Source organism: Dreissena polymorpha, chromosome 4, assembly GCF_020536995.1.
Source record: "Dreissena polymorpha isolate Duluth1 chromosome 4, UMN_Dpol_1.0, whole genome shotgun sequence".
NCBI classification, from domain to species: Eukaryota; Metazoa; Mollusca; class Bivalvia; order Myida; family Dreissenidae; genus Dreissena; species Dreissena polymorpha.
In genome coordinates, this window is record NC_068358.1 from 78,800,511 (window position 1) to 78,819,382 (window position 18,872).

At 35.9% G+C, this 18,872-nt stretch overlaps 1 long non-coding RNA gene across 21 annotated transcripts; it reads right to left on the bottom strand.

Annotated features, from left to right (window-relative positions):
- Positions 1-9,451: 9,451 nt before the first annotated feature.
- Positions 9,452-16,445, bottom strand: LOC127878893 (uncharacterized). 21 transcript variants are annotated; one of them, XR_008048828.1, is made up of 6 exons: positions 14,490-15,707; positions 14,187-14,270; positions 13,341-14,021; positions 10,212-12,793; positions 10,032-10,091; positions 9,452-9,867 (listed from the first exon to the last, which is right to left on the bottom strand). It is a non-coding gene; the product is annotated as an uncharacterized LOC127878893 (long non-coding RNA). The 21 variants fall into 21 exon arrangements; XR_008048835.1 differs by having other exon boundaries at positions 13,341-13,658; positions 13,934-14,021; positions 14,187-15,707; XR_008048827.1 differs by having other exon boundaries at positions 13,341-13,769; positions 13,934-14,021; positions 14,187-15,707.
- Between the last annotated feature and the right edge of the window lie 2,427 nt (positions 16,446-18,872).

The window sequence follows — 18,872 nt, forward strand, 5'->3', positions numbered from 1 at the left end:
GAATTTCGGTTAAATTTTAACAAAACAAACTACATAATATTTAATGTATTCCCGATTGCGTACAATCTCGATTTAACACCATTTTTCCCACAAACACAATTTAGAATTCTTAAAGGGGCCTTTTCACAGATTTTGGCATTTTTTTAACTTATTCATTAAATGCTTTATATTGATAAATGTAAACATTGGATTTCAAAGCTCCAGTAAAAAATCAAGAAAAAAATTTAAAAAAGGAAAAGAACATTGCCCGGAGCAGGTTTCGAACCAGTGACCCCTGGAGTCCTGCCATAGTCCTGAAGTAAAAACGCTTTAGCCTACTGAGCTATTCCGCCGAGTACACATCCTTGGCGTATTTTATATGTTATATAAGCAATCTTCGTAGTTTTACAAAATTTAACGACAAAAACAGAACTCTCCAAATTATTCAATCGTTTCGCGTTGCAACGCTTTATAATTTTTAGGTTTTAAAATCGTCAAAAGATGCATATAATGGCTATATTAGAGCATGGTTAATGTTCAGTATTACTGTTTCCTCACAAATATCATAACTAAAACGAAAACTTACGAATCTGAAACAACTTTTTTCAATTTTGTCAATTTACCAAAGCGTGAAAAGATTCCTTTAATATGCGCAACTAAATATCGATTCTAAAGACACTTAATTATGGCAATAGTGTCAATATGTAAGTTAAAAATATGATAATATAATATGCAAAAATGTATTTGTTATAACGAACTCATTTTTGAAAAATTACAATTAACACCAGCTTAGTGGTTCTATTTTAAATAAACAATACAAGCTAAAGCAACGTACCTCTCTCAGCAAGTTTCTCAAGAATTCGTTCCCTCAACAGATTTTGTGCTGGCTCTTCCGCGGGCTTGCATTCCGCAAGGACAGCGAACAGTGCGAGTCCCAAAACTGCCAGAGTAGCCTTCATGGTTGTGGTTTCAAGTTGCGACCAAGAGTGATGACAACGGTAAACGGTGCCCAATATATAGCCCTCCCGGCCGGAGCTCTGGTGTATTGTTTATTCAAGTATAAGTAGTTTTGGAGCTTTTTGTGATTTTCTTTTCACCCATGTCAATATTAGACTGTCAAATACTTGGACCTGACAGAGGCCCGACATGGATTTAAAATTTAAATAAAAAATGTGTGCCAGTATGCCGTATGCAAAAGTACTGTAAACGTAAGAAATGTTTATGTCGCAAAATTATTGCAAAGAAATTGCAGTATTTTTTTATTTACTAGTATCCGCAGGAACGACAGGCGAACGCAATGAATCTGTGCCTTTCGTTAAGTGCATATCAGATAAAGCAAATATTTCATCTCCTACAATATACTTTAACTCTATGGAATGTTTTGCATTCTCTCTTCATATGCACGTTCGGGGTTAAAGCATACGATATAAATGAGATGCGTGTTATAGGCACGATACTTCAATTAAAATGATTGAATGTTTGATCAGACCTGAAACATAAATTATGTTATGAATTTCACGGCCATATACATTTTTCTATGATCACGGAAGACCGTTGTCTGTTCCTTGCCTAGGATCGTATACTGTTAAACTAAATTGACTTGCAAACGTGCTAATGTGTTCTACGAAAGCCGGAAATACTGTTGACACAGCCGAAAAATCCACTACCTATGGTTCCTTGAGGCTGTTGTCAAGTTACATACATAAGTACACTTTAGTGCACAGTACTTTGTAATCACATCCCCATAAAAAGTGTTAGTTTGTTAAATAAATGTCGTTATACGACTGAAATATTGTAGACAAAGACAAATATCCCCAAACCATGATAGCTTTTTTAGCAGTTGCTAGTTACTTGCATATGTGCACATGTAGTTTATGTACTACATACCCACATTCCCTTTAAACGGGTAGGTTTAGTTGAAAACTTTTTATATTACTTAAATATTGTTGAATCGGTCAGCAAAGTTCGCCTTGTGAACTCGAACAATATGAACTATGGCTTTCAAACAATGGTCTACGAGATACCAATCAATACACTGGGATTTAGCACAATATGCCTGTACGCTATGAACCAGCAGTACGTGTGATACGTTCAAGCACATTACACACAATGAATTAAAAAAATATATACAGTGTGCACATCAATCAAGCAACAAACATTATGCCTAAAATTTAAAATTGCGAAAAACAATCGTACAGAGAGGGTACACAGTCAAGTAGCATAACATTCACTAGGAACTCGCTTAGTTTGCATTAATAACGTGCACATTCATATGAGGCACCATTTTCGACGATGCTGGAACAGCAGCGTCAAAGGTTTGATAATCACCTAAATTTTTTTTACAATGGCCATCTATGTAAAAGACCGAGCCAGTCCGATTGAGATAACTCGATTTTTCAGTTACATCCCTTGGGCATACGCCACTGCGTAGAAGAATTGATAACATTCTCCTAGCAGAGTTGTCGTTCGTGTTTCAACATTCAACAATGGCCGCCTTAATGAGAGTCTCGATTAAAAACTTTCTTACTGCAAACATTGGCTTGTTTCGCTATTTAGAAGCTGTCATTTAGGATATATGAATTATTTATTCACTAAATCTCCGCTTATGACAACAATAGTTGGAATTCGAAGGATATATACTCGATGTGAATGAAGGACTTTCTGGATAGTAACAGCTTGACACGGCAGAACTGGCATACTGATTACTGGTATTTTTAGTTATCAATATAAGTCACATTGTGCTTTATAAATTGTATTCGAGCATTTTGCGACTTATTGAATGACTATGATACCCGAAATCAACATTTCATCAGGGATTTGCAGATCACCAAGCCGTCCTGAGATTCAACATTGATTTCAAACTCTTTACTGGTTAGTACTCTTTCTTAGTGTTAGTACTTTTTATCATTTTAAAGTTAAATGAACTGTGTCACAGTAAAAGAGTCATTAACCCTTTCAGTGCGTGACCGAATTTTAAAGGCCTTTGCAAACAGTTTGGACACAGAACATGGCGTCTCATCTGGATCCAAACTGTTTTCTATTCTGATTGTATTCTTTGAAAAAAAATTGAAGAAAATGCTTATTTTACAAATTCAGCAGACGACATTTTAGCAGAAGACAAACTTCCCAGCATGCAAAGGGTTAAGGCGATTGTGGCCAGTTTGGATCTAGATCAGCCAGCAGTCGCTTGAAAGCTGTTTGCTTAAAAGCGTTTTTCTGACAATAACAAATAATTTAATTGGATACTGGTTTGACTTCGCGGTTCCTGTGACCTGGCTCAAATAACAGAATTGTCATTAATCAAATTATTTATTTCGAACATTAATCAATTGTTTTTCTTGTCCCCCGGAATCAATGACTCCAGCACTTTCCTGTTGAGAATTGAATACTGCTAAAGGCGATGTAAGGGGGGCGTGAGAGATGTTGCACCTTCCAGTATCGCTCGATTGTTCATTGTCGGCTCAGGTACTACGTACATGTACCCCGGGTACTCTTAAGTATACTTACATGTATCCCGGGTACGGTAAATATACTAAAATGTACCCGGGAAATTTAACCCTAAATCAGTCGTTGTCGACTACTTTTTTGTAATAATTATATATACACATTTATGTCAATTTTCTGTAGAATGGCCTCTATATTATCGGAACACATACTCAAAAAGCATGTTGATGCAGTGTTTTTTGAAGAGAAGTGTGTTTAAGATAATAGATTGCGCGTTTTACGACATCGGATTTTGGGCGCGAATACAACTCGGGTACAGTCTAATATGGACCGAGTACAATTACGTTTATTTACCGTACCTGGGGTACATGTAAGTATACAGTACCCAGGGTACATGTAAATATACTTAAGAGAACCCAGGGTACATGTAAGTAGTACCAGAGCCGACAATGACAAATCAAGCTCCATTATCCGTCATGAACCGACTCAAAAAACCGAGTCGGCAATATTTGACTTTATTTTTGGTTTGGTTGCTCTCGAGGGATCGAAAATTTCAGAATCTTCCTAAAAGCCCTACGGGTTTGATCCCCAGAAGCGACATTGAAAACTAGCATACTTTGTTATCTAAAAGGTTGCTAAACCTGACATACAATGATAATGTAAATTTTCTCTCACATGATGTTCATCAGTCATATTATATAAAAACTTAGTAGTAAACAACTGGACAATAATTAATGAACGCATCTTTCATTTGTCTTTGACACATTGATTTTGACATGGCCTAGATTTAAATATGTGACTGGACTTTACCAGCACTCTGGTTTAAATGTACCATTGAAGATCGCCTAAATCCATATTTGCTATTATAGACGTGTGGAAAGTTTTAAGGGTGTGACAAGTAAGCAAAAATTGGTCATTACCCAGAGGCCACAACTGATCTATGACTGTATTAAAACAAGAAAAATCAGTGCCTGATTTTGATTTCCTTAGATAGTTCAATAAAAACTAATTTCATAAGCATGGTAACAGTTTAACAGTAATGCTACCAATGTGACACACCAGGGCCTTGAATTTGAAATCTAGGACATGCATGGTAATTTCTTCATGAAATCAGGACACAAAATTGTATTTTAAGTCCTTAATTTACCTGGCTATAGTTTTCAGATCATTATAAGCTCAATCAGTATATTTATATAATTATTTATGCTTTGTGTATTGTAAACATATACACAATCTTGCAGTTACATGATAGCAATAAATAATATCAAAGCTACCCATACTATAAAGGTCATTGACAAAGCCTATGGTCAAAATGTGAACACATTGAGTGTAATCGCCCTCTCCATCGTCGGACACCCCCGGTCTATTCATTACGTTACTCTCCATTCCTAAAGTGATGTATGAGCGGAGCGTAATCAGCAGCCGTGGGTATCCGACGATGCGCCCTCTCGTGCCAGCAAAAACAACACGTTGACAGGTTGTCATTTTTGACAGTTCTACTTTCACTTTCATTTTGTGATATCAAACTATTAACAATTATGTGAAAAATATTGCCTTTGCTTTTTATGCCCCCGGTAGGGTGGCTTATATCAGTTGAACTGTCAGTCAGTCAGTCAGTGTGTCAGTCTGTCCGTCCGTCCGAAAACTTTAATGGCCATAACTTTTTTAATATTGAACATAGCAACTTGATATTTGGCATAAATGTGCATCTTATGGAGCTGCACATTTTCAGTTGTGAAAGGTGAAGGTCATCCTTCAAGGTCAAATGTCAAATATAAAGCGTCTGTCTGTCTGTCCGAAAACTTTAACATTGGCCATAACTTTTTCAATATTGGCGTGCATGCGTATCTCATAGAGCTGCACATATTGATTAGTGAAAGGTCAAGGTCATCCTTCAAGGTCAAAGGTCAAATTTTGCAATATTGAAGATAGCAACTCCATATTCGGCATGCATGTGTATGTCATGGAGCTGCACATTTTGAGTGGTGAAAGGTCAAGGTCATCCTTCAAGGTCAAATGTAAAATATATGGGTTCAAAGCTGCGCAGCAGGGGGCATTGTGTTTCACAAACACAGCTCTTGTTTAATATATTTTCTGCACATTTCTTCAAAAAACTTACATGAATACACGATTTTCTTCGTTAATTCAATCATTCCTGACAGACTTGTGTACATATTTCGCTTACATTTTGACGCGCGTAGGTAGGACCGCATTACCGCTTCCGAAATGTGTATTCATACTATTGCCTTCGATGAACTTATCTGATGTTTGACGGAAAGGGCCGAAAATGTGCGAGTGTGGGTCAAATTCCCCACAGGTACTACTTTCCCGTTCCCCCAATTTTTTTTCCGTACCTAAAATATTTCGTACCCAATTTTTTTTCGTACCCAATTTTTTTTTCATCCCCAATTTTTTGTTCGTACCTAAATTTTTTTTCGGTCCCAATTTTTTGGTTCCCAAATATTTTTTCGTACCCAAATTTGTTTTCATACCCAAATTTTTTTTCGCAAATTTTTTGTACCAAATTATTTTTTCGTACCAACATACACAATTGTGGTGATTGTGGTGATGTAGATAAACTTAGCTTGATGCTTTTATATCCATTCTCTCAAAAGCATCGTCACACCAGTACTGTCAGTACTATGATTAAGGAAGCTGACAACGACAACGAGCGAGGCCTGGTATTATAATGCGCATGGGGGTTAGAGGGTTAGGGTAAGGGGTAGGGTTAGGGTAAGGGGTCGGGTTTGGGTTAGGGTCAGCCTTAACCCTAACCTTAACACTAACCCGACCCCTAACATTAACCCTAACCCTAACCATAACCCAGGGTTATCTCCCCTACACCATGCCTCGCTCGTTGTCGTTGTCCTCTTCCCCCATAAAAATGAGTGCACTATGCAATACGCTGTAAGGCGAATCTGTTTGAATGTTTGCTAAGTGTCCAAGGAATTATGCTAGAAATCTATTATGAACAAACAGAGAAGTTGCTGTTGAAAAATGCTATAATTTACATAAATGATATGCGACGTATGTGTTAGGTAAAAGTATGGCAATTGAATCTTAATTTCTTGAGTCAGGGCCGTTGTGTCGTGCGATAAGTTTGTAACGATATGCTTTTCATATAATTGAACATCATCACGACGTTTTTACATACTGAACATGCCATGAGAAAGAAAAACACTGATGTATTGTGTTTGACGTGAAAATGAGAATTTGTTGACAGTAAGTCTTTATCAGGCCTCGTTTTTACATAAGTTACTTTATTTGCTCACATTTTTAACGCACGTAGTATGAATACATTAACCCATCAAGTATTTACTTTGTTCAGTAAGCTGAAAAGATAACATCAGCTGAGTATACATGGGACAAAAGATAAATTTGCTGATGGTCTGTAAATAGGCATACGATTTTGAAATCGTTTTTACCGGGTCATTACGTAGGACGTTCGTTAATGATTTTCGAAATGATCTGCCCTATAAATATTCTCAGCAACTCAAAATCGAACCTAGTGGCATTTGGTCCCGCGATAAAATTGCCTGTGTAGGTGTGTGAATCATTTCAGAATCATTTCAGAATTTAATAGCTATTGCGTGCCTTTTATCAGCGAATAATTGCTGGTACATTTCAATCATGTACTCGATGACAATTTGTTGGTTCATTTTAATTGTGAGTGCAGCAACTCGAAATCGAGCCTATGGGTATTTGGTCCCGCGATAAAATTAATTGCGTAGGAGTGTGAGTCATTTCAGCGTTGGATTGCTATTGCATGCCTATTATCAGCGAATGCTTAAACGTTAAATTTTAACTGTGCTAGTTATAACGTAGATTTGTCAAATAGTTTTACTACATACCGATTAGCGAAAAATTGCTGGTACATTTTAATCACGTACTCAATGTCAATGTGTTGGTTCATTTTTATCATGAGTGTAGCAACTCAAAATCGAGCCTAGTGGCATTTGGTCCCGAGATTATATTGACTGTGTAAGAGTATGAATATTGCTATTGAGCAGCGAGTAGTATTCGTGTTATAACCAAAGCCGGGACTTGCACCCAGATTTCTTCTCCCTCGAAGAAGGAAAAGCGTTCTGCTTTGAACTACTGTGGTTGTATAAACACGTTTCATACAAGCTACATGATCAAGAGGTGTCACTCAGCGTTTGTACGGGCTTGTGACCGTTCTTTTCACAGCGAAATGAAAAGAGCCGCTTTACCACCTTGCGATATGCAATACGGACTAGCATACTAGCAAACAATATAGCCTTTACTTTTGCCATGCATTAACGAAGAAACATTGGCCTTTCGGCGATGGCTAAACCTCAGAAATCCCATTTAAATAAATATTTTTTTCACATCTTGCAGAAATGTTCTGTTGCATAATTTCTCAAAATATCCTAAATCAGATAATATACAATAACATGTGGACATCTGTTCCAGTATCTTGCAAGACGAATAACTATTTGTGGAGCTGTAACATAGCACAACCTTAGATATGTTACTGCCTTTCAACTGTGTTATTTTATCAAATATATTTCATTGATCAGACACGACAGATTTTCATTTCAACTTCACGTGAACAAAACACGTTCGTATCAAACTGCAAAATCGCATTGTAGTGTTTGCAGACCAGCTGCTGCTGAGAATTTTCTTCTACTATACGAATGTGCCTACATATCTGTTACATCAATGCATCATATACTAGTATTTTATCTTACAACCAAACCATAGCATTGAAGTAATACTGCTTTTCAAACAGCGCTTGTTAATATCAACCTAGGTAGCAAACTATGCGATCGAGTGTAGATTTGGCCAAGAGGCAAAAGTAGTTAATATCGCAAACTGTTATGTATATAGATTTTTTTCATCCATATTTTGTATTATGTGTGAAACAAAACTGCAAACTACTGTGTACACTCGAAAGCTTACCAACAAGATGATTGACCAGCGCTTGTCAATATCAACTCAAGTAGCTAACTATGCGATCGATTGTAGATTATATAGTGTGTTTTGTTCGTATATTCTACAAGCGCAATATAAAGCCTAAATACTGTTGAACGTTTGTGTTAATGTGTCTCATTGAAAGACAAGTCATACCAATAACGAGCCGTTGTACAAAATGTGTATGCAGTCAAAAGCGAGTAACTGCTTTAAGTTTACGAGTCACTCAATGTTAGTTTCAACACGAGTAGTTCGTAAGGCGCAATTAATGTTCAACGCAACATTGAGTAGCATAGTTTGTGTCCATATGGCAAATATCTTATAACGGTTAGTTGTTTATATAGTTTTTTTATCATTTCACCTCAAACTAAAGTTTGAAAGTTTTTTGCTTTGTACGATTGAAAGCTAGTGGTGTCACTCGGCGTTTTCACGGACTTGTGACCGTTCCTCTTGTCTGAGTACAAGAGAAGTCGCCTTCCCACCCCAGCCCTAGCAGACTTTGTGCATTGAAGCACTTAATAGAAATGTTATTGCTCGGTCATCGGTCAGGTTCGGTCAACGCGTGCCTGCGTTTCTGAGAGAGCCAGATTAAGATATTTCGTGTCACCGTACGAAAATACCATGGTGTCGCATAGCAAAGCACAGGCATGTCACCATGCGTGCCTACCACCCTTCCAACAGCGCAACAATGTGGTGTTGAAAGGATTCCCAGATAGTGTCGAAAGTATTGACGGTCATAACGGGGACGAGTTGCTTTATAGCGCCTCATTTCGTATTGACTTGCAACCCCGCCCTAGACCGCTACACAGCTAACTGGGCAGGACTCCATCTGACTATCAATCTCAGCGATCATAGTTTTGAAAAACGTCTGCTTTTTAATTGTTGGTATTTGGTACTTGGAGTCTCTTGTGCCAAAGTAGAGACTTACTTTTTGTTTAAAGATGAAGCAATCATTAACTGGTTGGTAGTCTTAACAGTGCGTCAAGATAAGCACCGTGAAAACATTTTAGCACCGAAATACCGAGGTGTTCACCCCCAAGTGCTATCAGTGCGCTTCACACTTGTGGAGTCTTAAACCCCTCGGCCGCCCAAACACAGTTAATGACTGTTAATGTTTATTTTTGTTTGATTTTGGTATTGCATAGTTTAAACACAAACACATACATCAATATTGCTGGCCAGCGCAATAAAACAAGGAAAAAAAAGGTAGGAGAACAATCTCCTTTAGTTTTCATGTAAAAACATAAACATAAACATACACACTGTCAACACTTGCCACTTGCAACACCGAGTTCGTTTCAGTGCAGAATGTACACATTTTTCGATCGACACATATTCGCAATGTTACATGGATTCACAAAGTTACATGGATTCACAAAGTTGCACTGATGTCCATACGCGGTCCAATGTTCGAGTTATCGGTGCGATGGACCCACGGTTTTGTCGCAGCTGTACGCCACACGTATGCATTGACTACTCGGTGTTCACATCAAGGTTTGTATATTGGCACTGAAAATAGAAAAGCAAATTGTGTTAAACAGTAAACGATGAAAGTAAACAGCCTGAAATGATAAAAACATGCATGTGTAATATACCATGTATCAAATAAAATAGTAAACACAAACTGCTAAAGAAAAACACACAACTCTACCAACTGTTTAACTGATACTTACTTTTTTGTTTTGTGTTGCATGTTCAGGCGCCTTTCTGTCACTGCTCGTCTAGCAGTACAGCTGAAATGAAATAGAAAGCATGATCAGAAACTTTCATTGTAATTGTACAACTTACAATTTATGTGCACAATTTTGCATTTAAGTATAACATACAGTAAAACAATTTCAACTAATACTCACTTTTTTGTTGTGTTGTTTCCACAAAGGCGCCTTGTTGTCACTGCTCGCCTGGTAGTAAAGCTGACTCGTCAAGTAGTAGAGAACACTCGTCTAGCAGTAAAGCTGAAATGAAATCGAAAGCATGATTAGAAACTTTTGAATGTGTTTGTACAACTTACAATTTATAAACACAATATTGAACTGTAACAGTAAACATGAAACAGATAACAATTTTACTTACCTATGTTGTCTTCGCTGAAATACAAAAGTCATGTTCATAGCAATCATAGCATATTAACATACAATGAATACAACTCAAAACTTTTAGTAAGAAACTCAGTACTTACTTTGTATTTTGTATCCAATCCCTCTGCGGGCAATCTTCTTCAGTCCACAATCGAGCTGAAATCAAGACTCAATGCATACATGTAAATTTTGCCAAATAACAAACAGAACTGTGAACCAAAACTTTAACTAAACAAAACTAACTTTTCAACTGTAATGGTACTCACCTCTGGCAACTGAAATCATACAGACATTTTGCATAGCACAATACATTTTTAGTTTGAAGATAAGAATGATTTATGAACATTTTACTTACACAAAGCATAAATATAAAATACATGCTATGATGAAAAAAAACAATATGTATACAAAATTATACATAAAAAAACACACTATACTTACCATTGCTGACCTGAAATTGAAAAAAGCACATTTTGTATAGCAGAATACAAGTCATCAAAACAGTTCAATATGAAAATTAAAGAAAGTTTGTGTACTTACCACAGCCATACTGAAATGAAAAAGAAACACATTTTACAATGCAAAATACAGGTCATCAAAACAGTTCAATATGAAAGGCAATTGTACTTACCACAGCCACACTGAAATGTAAAAAACAATAAGCATTGCATAGCAGTATACAAATCATCAAAACAGTTCAATATGAAAATTAAAGAAGGCAATTGTACTTACCACAGCCACACTGAAATGAAAAATATATTAAGCATTGCATAGCAGGATACAAGTCATCAAAACATTTCAATATGAAATTATACAAAGTTAGTGTACTTACCACAGGATACTGAAATGAAAAACAGACATTTTACAATGCAGAATACAGGTCATAAAAACAGTTCAATATTAAATTATAGAAAGTTTGTGTACTTACCACAGCCATACTGGAATGAAAAAAACATTTAGCAATGCATAATAATCAAGACTTACCTAGCTGATCTTGAATCATTCTCTGTTTCTCAACTTCTCAGTAGTCCAAAAGTCTGCTCTGTAACGACCCACCATTCCAATCTGAAAAATAGTTAAGCATAACAAAGCACAAAACAAACCAAAAGAGTAGTTTACTTACCTCATATTTTGTGCAGGTTTTTAACAGCCAATTTTCTTCTTGAAACCTGTATTCGTCTCTTTTTTGACCCACTGTGGAACAGTCACAGCAATGTAAGTCTGAAACATAGAAGGGCATAACAACATTACATACAAACCAGTATATTTGTTTTGACTTACCTCGTGGCTAGAGTCGAGAAACAGATGCTGAATTTCTTTTCTGCCACAAGCTGTCAAATCATCTCTGCAACATCTCTGCAATTGAAACCTGAAACAGAGTAAAACAGAAAAACATTTTGTATACAATATAGTAAACGCTTACCTTGTTATCGGCCTGAGTTGCAGCAGTGATTTTTTCTTGAAATCTTCTTCTTTTCCCTCACTGCATGAGAGACCTGAAAAATAGCATGCAGTGCAAAACACATGAGTTAAATTAAACCAAAATTTTGTTTCTACTTACCTTGCTTCTGTAGAGTTGAATCACAGTAGTAGAATTCCTTCTTCAAACACATTTCTCTGTCTACACCAGGAACTTGAATCTGAAACAGAGAAAAGCATCACATCAAATTGTACAGCTCAAGTGCATTCATTCAATGCTTACCTACTTTCTGTTGAGTTGTTTCACAGCAGATGAAATCCTTATTCACTGTTGGCACTGCTATGAGACCATTTCTGCATGTGAAATCTGAAACAGAGTAAAGCAAAGTATGCATGGTAAAAATCAAACCAACAATTGTAACACTTACCCTGTTTGCATGTCCCATTCACTTTCTCAGCAATGTTCCTCTTCTTGAATCGTCTTCGTCGCTGACTACAAGTACACCTGAAACATAGCATGCACAAAACATACCATATAAAAACAAAATACAAGTGTTCATACTAAAATGAAACACACTTACCTTTCTGCGTTGCTCAGCTCTGTTCGACTGTCAACTCTTCATGTCATGTCATACCTGAAACGAACTAAATCAAAACATGCATAGCACACTATCATTGATGAATCATTGATAAAATATTGAAACAAGTGTATGCTTCATAGCTCTGTGTATTTTTCACTTTAAATCACAGACAACTGGCGATCACAAAAGTAAAGACATTTTTGTACTACTCAAACATTAAGCTCACATTCACGAACACCAACCGACAGAGTTGTTATAGAGTGATAATCCCTAAAACTGTAAAAAAGAATCGAAATCAGTTTTCATTAATCATGGTTTATTGAAACAAATGTATACTACAATACTCACCACAGCTCCCTGAAATGAAATAGAAATGTTAACAGCATGCAAACAAATGTTAACCAATATCAAATCATCTATAGTAAATATCAACAAAAGCATTTTGATACACATAGTAAGTGTTCACCATCATAGTACATCATCAGTTAGTTCGACATCCCACGGTTGCTCAAGTGTAAGTACTGGCTAGCATTTACCCTTTTCAGTAAACCGTCACACATCAGCATTTTTAGACACAAGTGCTGATAGATTCAACCCTTGTTATCATCTTTCACAGACTTCTATGAGTAAACAACTGAAAAATATAAAACGTTTGTACTCACTGTTTGGCAGCTCCAAGAAGCACGTCTGTACTGCTTGCCATCTGGACATCAACTGAAACAAAACATCTGAAAACACACATACATTTTAAACGTTTTTGAACAAAAATCAACACAGAGCAGAGCTAATCTGCAGCAGTTAATCTTTCTTAAAATTGAATTCTCCATCTCTGCATAGCACACATAAAAAATAGCATAACATCACATTACAGCAGTCAATGAAAACAAAAATTTGATCGACTTACCTTGCTTCTGTAGAGTTGAGTAACAGACGTGGAAATCTTCTTCCATGTGTAAACCAGTGACTCGAATCTGAAATAAAGTAAAGAACACATTGTACAACTCAAATCAATGAATTAAAACTTACCTTACTTTTGATGAATTGTGTCTCAGCAGTTGAAATCCTGTTTAATTTCTGCATGTGAAATCTGAAACAGAGCAAAGCACGCATGTTACAAATTAAACAAACACAAGTGTTACACTTACCCTGTTTGCAAGTCCCAATCACTTTCTCAACAATGTTCCTCTTCTTGATTCGTCTTCGTCGCTGTCAGCAAGTACACCTGAAACATAAAAGCATGCACAAAACATCCCATATAACAACTATTTTGTACTTACCATATGAGTGCTTTTCTGTTCAGGTCAGCTTGAAAACCCATCACTGCCATCAGCATCTGAAAAATAGTACATCACAAACAAACAAACAAACATAACATATCATAAAAACAGTTTAACACAACAGATATGAGAGCTCTCGCAACCACGTCTGTTCTGTTCGACTGTCCAAAAGCAAGTGACAGTACTTCAATTCACTAACATTGAGAAATTCTAAACTTACCTTCAAGGCTTGTTGAGTAGCTCTAAAAACAAGACTGCTTGGCTCCACTGTTCACTCCAACTGTCATATCATCACTGGATAAGCACTCCTGAAATGTATTAAAACAAAACATGCATAGAACAAACATTCAGTCAAAAGTACTTACCTTTCACTTTGTCACTGCCCTGTGCTCAACTCCAGTCAGCATGACATCTCTGCTTGAAAGTCTGAAACATATAAAAACATGCAATGCAAAACAAACATAGTTACTTACCTTCTAGCATATTGTTGGAGCTCCAGAAAACACGACTGTTCACTTCAGCTGCCAGACTTGAACTGCCAGCACACATCTGAAAATCTGAACAAAGCATTCATGTTCCATACTGTACTAGCCGTATGATTTTGAGTTACTGACATACTTATCATCCAAAAAAAGAGTACATGAAAATCTAGCAAAAAATAGGTTTTCATCTGTTCACGAGTTATACTCTGAAAGAAACCATGATGATGACAAAACTCACTTTATCTCTTCTTTTGTCAAAACACAAGTGTTCATTGTGAAATTTAACAAACTTACCTTTTCGTTTCCCAGCTCTGTTCAAATGTCAGGTCTACATTTCATGTCAAATCTGAAAAAGATCTACATCGAAAAATGCATAGCACACAATCTGTGTTAAAACAGTAACTGTTTGTTGTATTCAAAGCTCCGTGTATTTTTCACTTTACACATCACAGACAACTGGCGACCACAAACGTAGAAACATTTCTGTACTACTCAAAACATTGCTGTATGAACGCCAACCGACATATTTTTGTTATAGACTTATAGTCCCTAAAACTGTTCAAAAAGAATCAAAAGCAGTTTTCAGTCATAATCTTTTATTGAATTCTATACATAGGCAATACAATCTACAGTACTCACCACAGCCCACTGAAATTAAACATCATGAAATATACATGTAAAGCAATACATTTATCATATTATAGTGCATATCAACAAATGCAATTCAATAAATTTTATGCATTCAGTAAGTGTTCACCATCATGTTACATCATCAGTTCGATTAGCATCACCACAATACATCAACTCATAATACTGGTTAGCATTGAGCTCATGCTATAGCTATCATACATCAGCATTCATAGACACTAAAAATCAAGTAATATCTACAGTACTCACCACAGCACACTGGAACAAAATAGAAATGTTAACAGCATGCAAATACAAGTAAAGCAATATCATATTTAGTACATATAAGAAAAGTATGTCAATACACCATCATATTACACCATCAGTTCGTTTCACATTCCCACGGTAGCTCAACTCTTAGTACTGGCTAGCATTTAGCCTTTTCAATAAACATTCAGCATTTCTAGACACAAGCACTGATTAATTCTACCCATCATATCATCATTCACATCATTCCATACTAAGTGTACAATAACAGTTTTCATTAAGCATCGTTAACTAAAAACCACACATACAAGTTAAATCTGCAATACTCACCACAGCCCACTGGAATAAAATAGAAATGTTAACAGCATGCAAATACAAGTAAAGCAATATCATATTTAGTACATATAAGCACATGCATTTAATATTTTTGCAACATTTTTCCATCATATGTTCGCTTCCTCAAAATAGCTCAATGAATATTCTGTTCCACCATCATCCACTATTATCGCTCATCACAACATATCGACACTGTATCAGCACTGAGTAATTTCTACCCAACACATTACAACCATCATACATCATCACGCAACTTGTAAACAGTAAAACGAAAAAAATTTGTACTCACGTTTTTTGTAGACAGCAGCTCGATGAACACGTCCGCACAGCTCGACATCTGAACCTCAACTGACAGTCAATCGCTTGACACCACAACATAAATTTAATTATTCACAACAGTCAGAGCTTAAAAAAACACGTCCGATCAGTCCGATGTCAAAACTTAAAGTGAAGTCAAGTCGTTCAAAAAAATTAATGTAAGTCAAACATTTCATATATAACGCTCACAAAATTTCGTTGTCAGTCAATACTAAACGTTCAAAAGTTAACATCGCATAAGAGTATGATTTCATTTCACAACTCAAGTCAAAGTCAAGTTGTTATCTCATAACAATAACCTAACACTTCAGTCATCCAGTCATTCAACAACCTGAGTACCAAGTCGCTATTCTATAACGCGAAAACTTTTCATCAATAGTCAGAGCTCACGAAAGTACGTCCGTCTTCGTCAACGTTCAAAAGTCAACTGAAACTTTTTAATCGTAAAAATATTTAAAAGTCAAATTTTGTTCAGAGCTCACAAAAACAAGTCTGTCTTTGTCAAAGACCATCAGTCAACTAAGATTCTGTCGTAGTAAAAAAAATTTAAAAGTCAAAACTTTTTTCAGAGCGCTTTAAAAACACGTCCGTATTGGTCAATGTCCAAGCCGCAAATGAGCGTTCTTTACCCGCGCAGTTCAAATTATAATTAGGTCACGACGTCGAGAGCTTCGAAAAACACGTCCGAACCCTTCAACGACCAAACGAAGAATGACAGAAAAGCACATGGAAAATGTTTATTCTTCATGATTTGAGTTACGATCGAATGTGTATTTGATGACAAATCTAAAAATCATACTTACCATGCAAAAATCCTACAAATATTGACTTTGTGATGATATTTTTTCATGACCATACAAGCCGAAATATTCACACTCACAGCTTGAATGGGCATACAAATTGATAAGCATGAGTCCGTACAATCCATCCAGTATTTCCTTCGAGTTAAAGCAAATCCATGGTCTTTAGGTCTCAAATTTTGTTATGAGGCGTACTCAACGCAGATTTTTAGAGTCAATGTTAAAACGACAAAAGGCGAGTATATAAAAAAATCTAGTCAAACATAGATTTACTAACCTATCATTCTGAAATAATCCTAGATCATATCAAATATGTGAGTAATCCATCAAAATATTTATTACTGAACATTTAACATCAGCACAAAATATTCCCGTATACCCATTTAGTTTTCTACATAGCCTGAACAATTCAATATTTATTTTCAATTCCGAGAACTCAAATGTTTTCATGACGTTCGACTGACGAAAGCAGCTCGATATGATTTCGCACTAACTTTATTAAAGAGCAACTATCGCGCTGTGATTTTTTCAACTGTGTTTTGTGATTTGTACTAGTACAACGAAGATATAGAAAATAAATATCAAACCACATATATCAAAATGTTCAGCACACTGGCGCCTACACAATGATATACAAATAGTATGGTTATGTGTACAATTGTTCTTGAAAATTTGAAATATCGAGAAAATTTGCGTTAAAATCAAAATTTCATAACTCGCGCGTTCGATTTTGTATACACAAATAGTACCAGTATGAGCGCATCGAAATTTCGGTTCATCTGGTGAAAATTTTATGGAATTTGGACAACTGGTTCTATAGATATTGCACTTAAACCACTGTCAAAGAAACACAATTTTCTATCGTCGATATGTAAACACCCCTTTAAGTTGAAAGATGAGTTTTATTGAAATGACGTCGTCGATTTGCACTGACAACGAAGGGTCAAAATTACGATTCATGAAATGTGTGTTTGTTGTGATATGGTTTTCTGCCCGTATAACTGCAGCGTTTTACAAAAACATCAAGTATGTTACACCAAAATGCACAGAAATAAATTCCCCATCGCATGATGCAAATATTACTGTATCATATTGCGAAATGAAAATCTTTTCTTCATATCAACCCAAGTTTTACCAATAAACAGAAATTTTGACATATATCCACTTATCTACTTGCAAAATATTTAAACTCTTATTGTTCCTGTTTATTTGCTGGTTATGATTGTGAAAATTTCATCGAAATGCGTTCACGCGTTAATGTGACAGTTAACATAAACCGCTTCGATACAAACACAGTTTTATCAACTATTCGCTATCTAACGACGTTCGGTTTAACTCTACTGAAAAGTTCAAAATGACGATAAGTGCAAATGCGTTTTGTCGAAGTAGTTTCCTTGTGATCAGACTTATTGTGGAATATCATATATCAAAATGCGCAGAACAGAATTCCCTATCGAATGGTATCAATTGTTATGTACTTGTATTGAATGGGAATTTTTTTCCTTGTCAGCGAAGTGATTTTCATGCGAAAAACTAAGAATTTCTACTTAATGCGAATATGTTAGCAAAAAATGATCCCCACAAAACTTGTTGCTATTAACACGTTTCATATTAATGCGAAAATTTTTGGTAGATCGGTCAACTATTTGAAGAGAAAACACGACCTCAACTTTTTCGTATAGTGCATTTCGCTGTAGATCTACACTTTAACAGATTCAATGAGATGACGTTGTATGTTATGAAGAATTTATCAAAGGCGTGTTTTAAGCAAAATGGTTTTCGGTCAATATTGAAGCCAATTTTCAACACACTATCGAGTATGTGGTATCAAAATGCGCAGAATTAAATTCTGTACAAGCCGATGTTCAAATCACCCCAATATCAATGAGTACAAAAAAGTTTTCTATTCACCGACTCGTTTTCAAATCAAACATCTGCGATTTTAACACACACGCATAAATGCTAGGGGAAATTTATCAGCGTATAATTTATAGCTAATATCTCACTGAACAAGATGATACAAATAGCATGGTTTTATCTCAAGTGGTTGGGAAGAAACGCGAAGTTAAACTTTGTACGAAATCACTGTTCTATTCGCAGAGAGTTTTCGACGTTGAGTCAAAATGTAAAGTTAAAGACAGAAATGCGTTTAGTACGAAATCGTTATCGCACTGTATTTTTTGTTTGTTTAGACATACGATTAAGTGGAATACATCAAAATGCGTGGAATCGAATGTCCTACAAGCTAATACCAAAATGAAGATAAATTCTCTTAACACGAAAAAGTTTTCTTGTTAGCGAATTTTTTAATGTTGAATATCTTATGCAA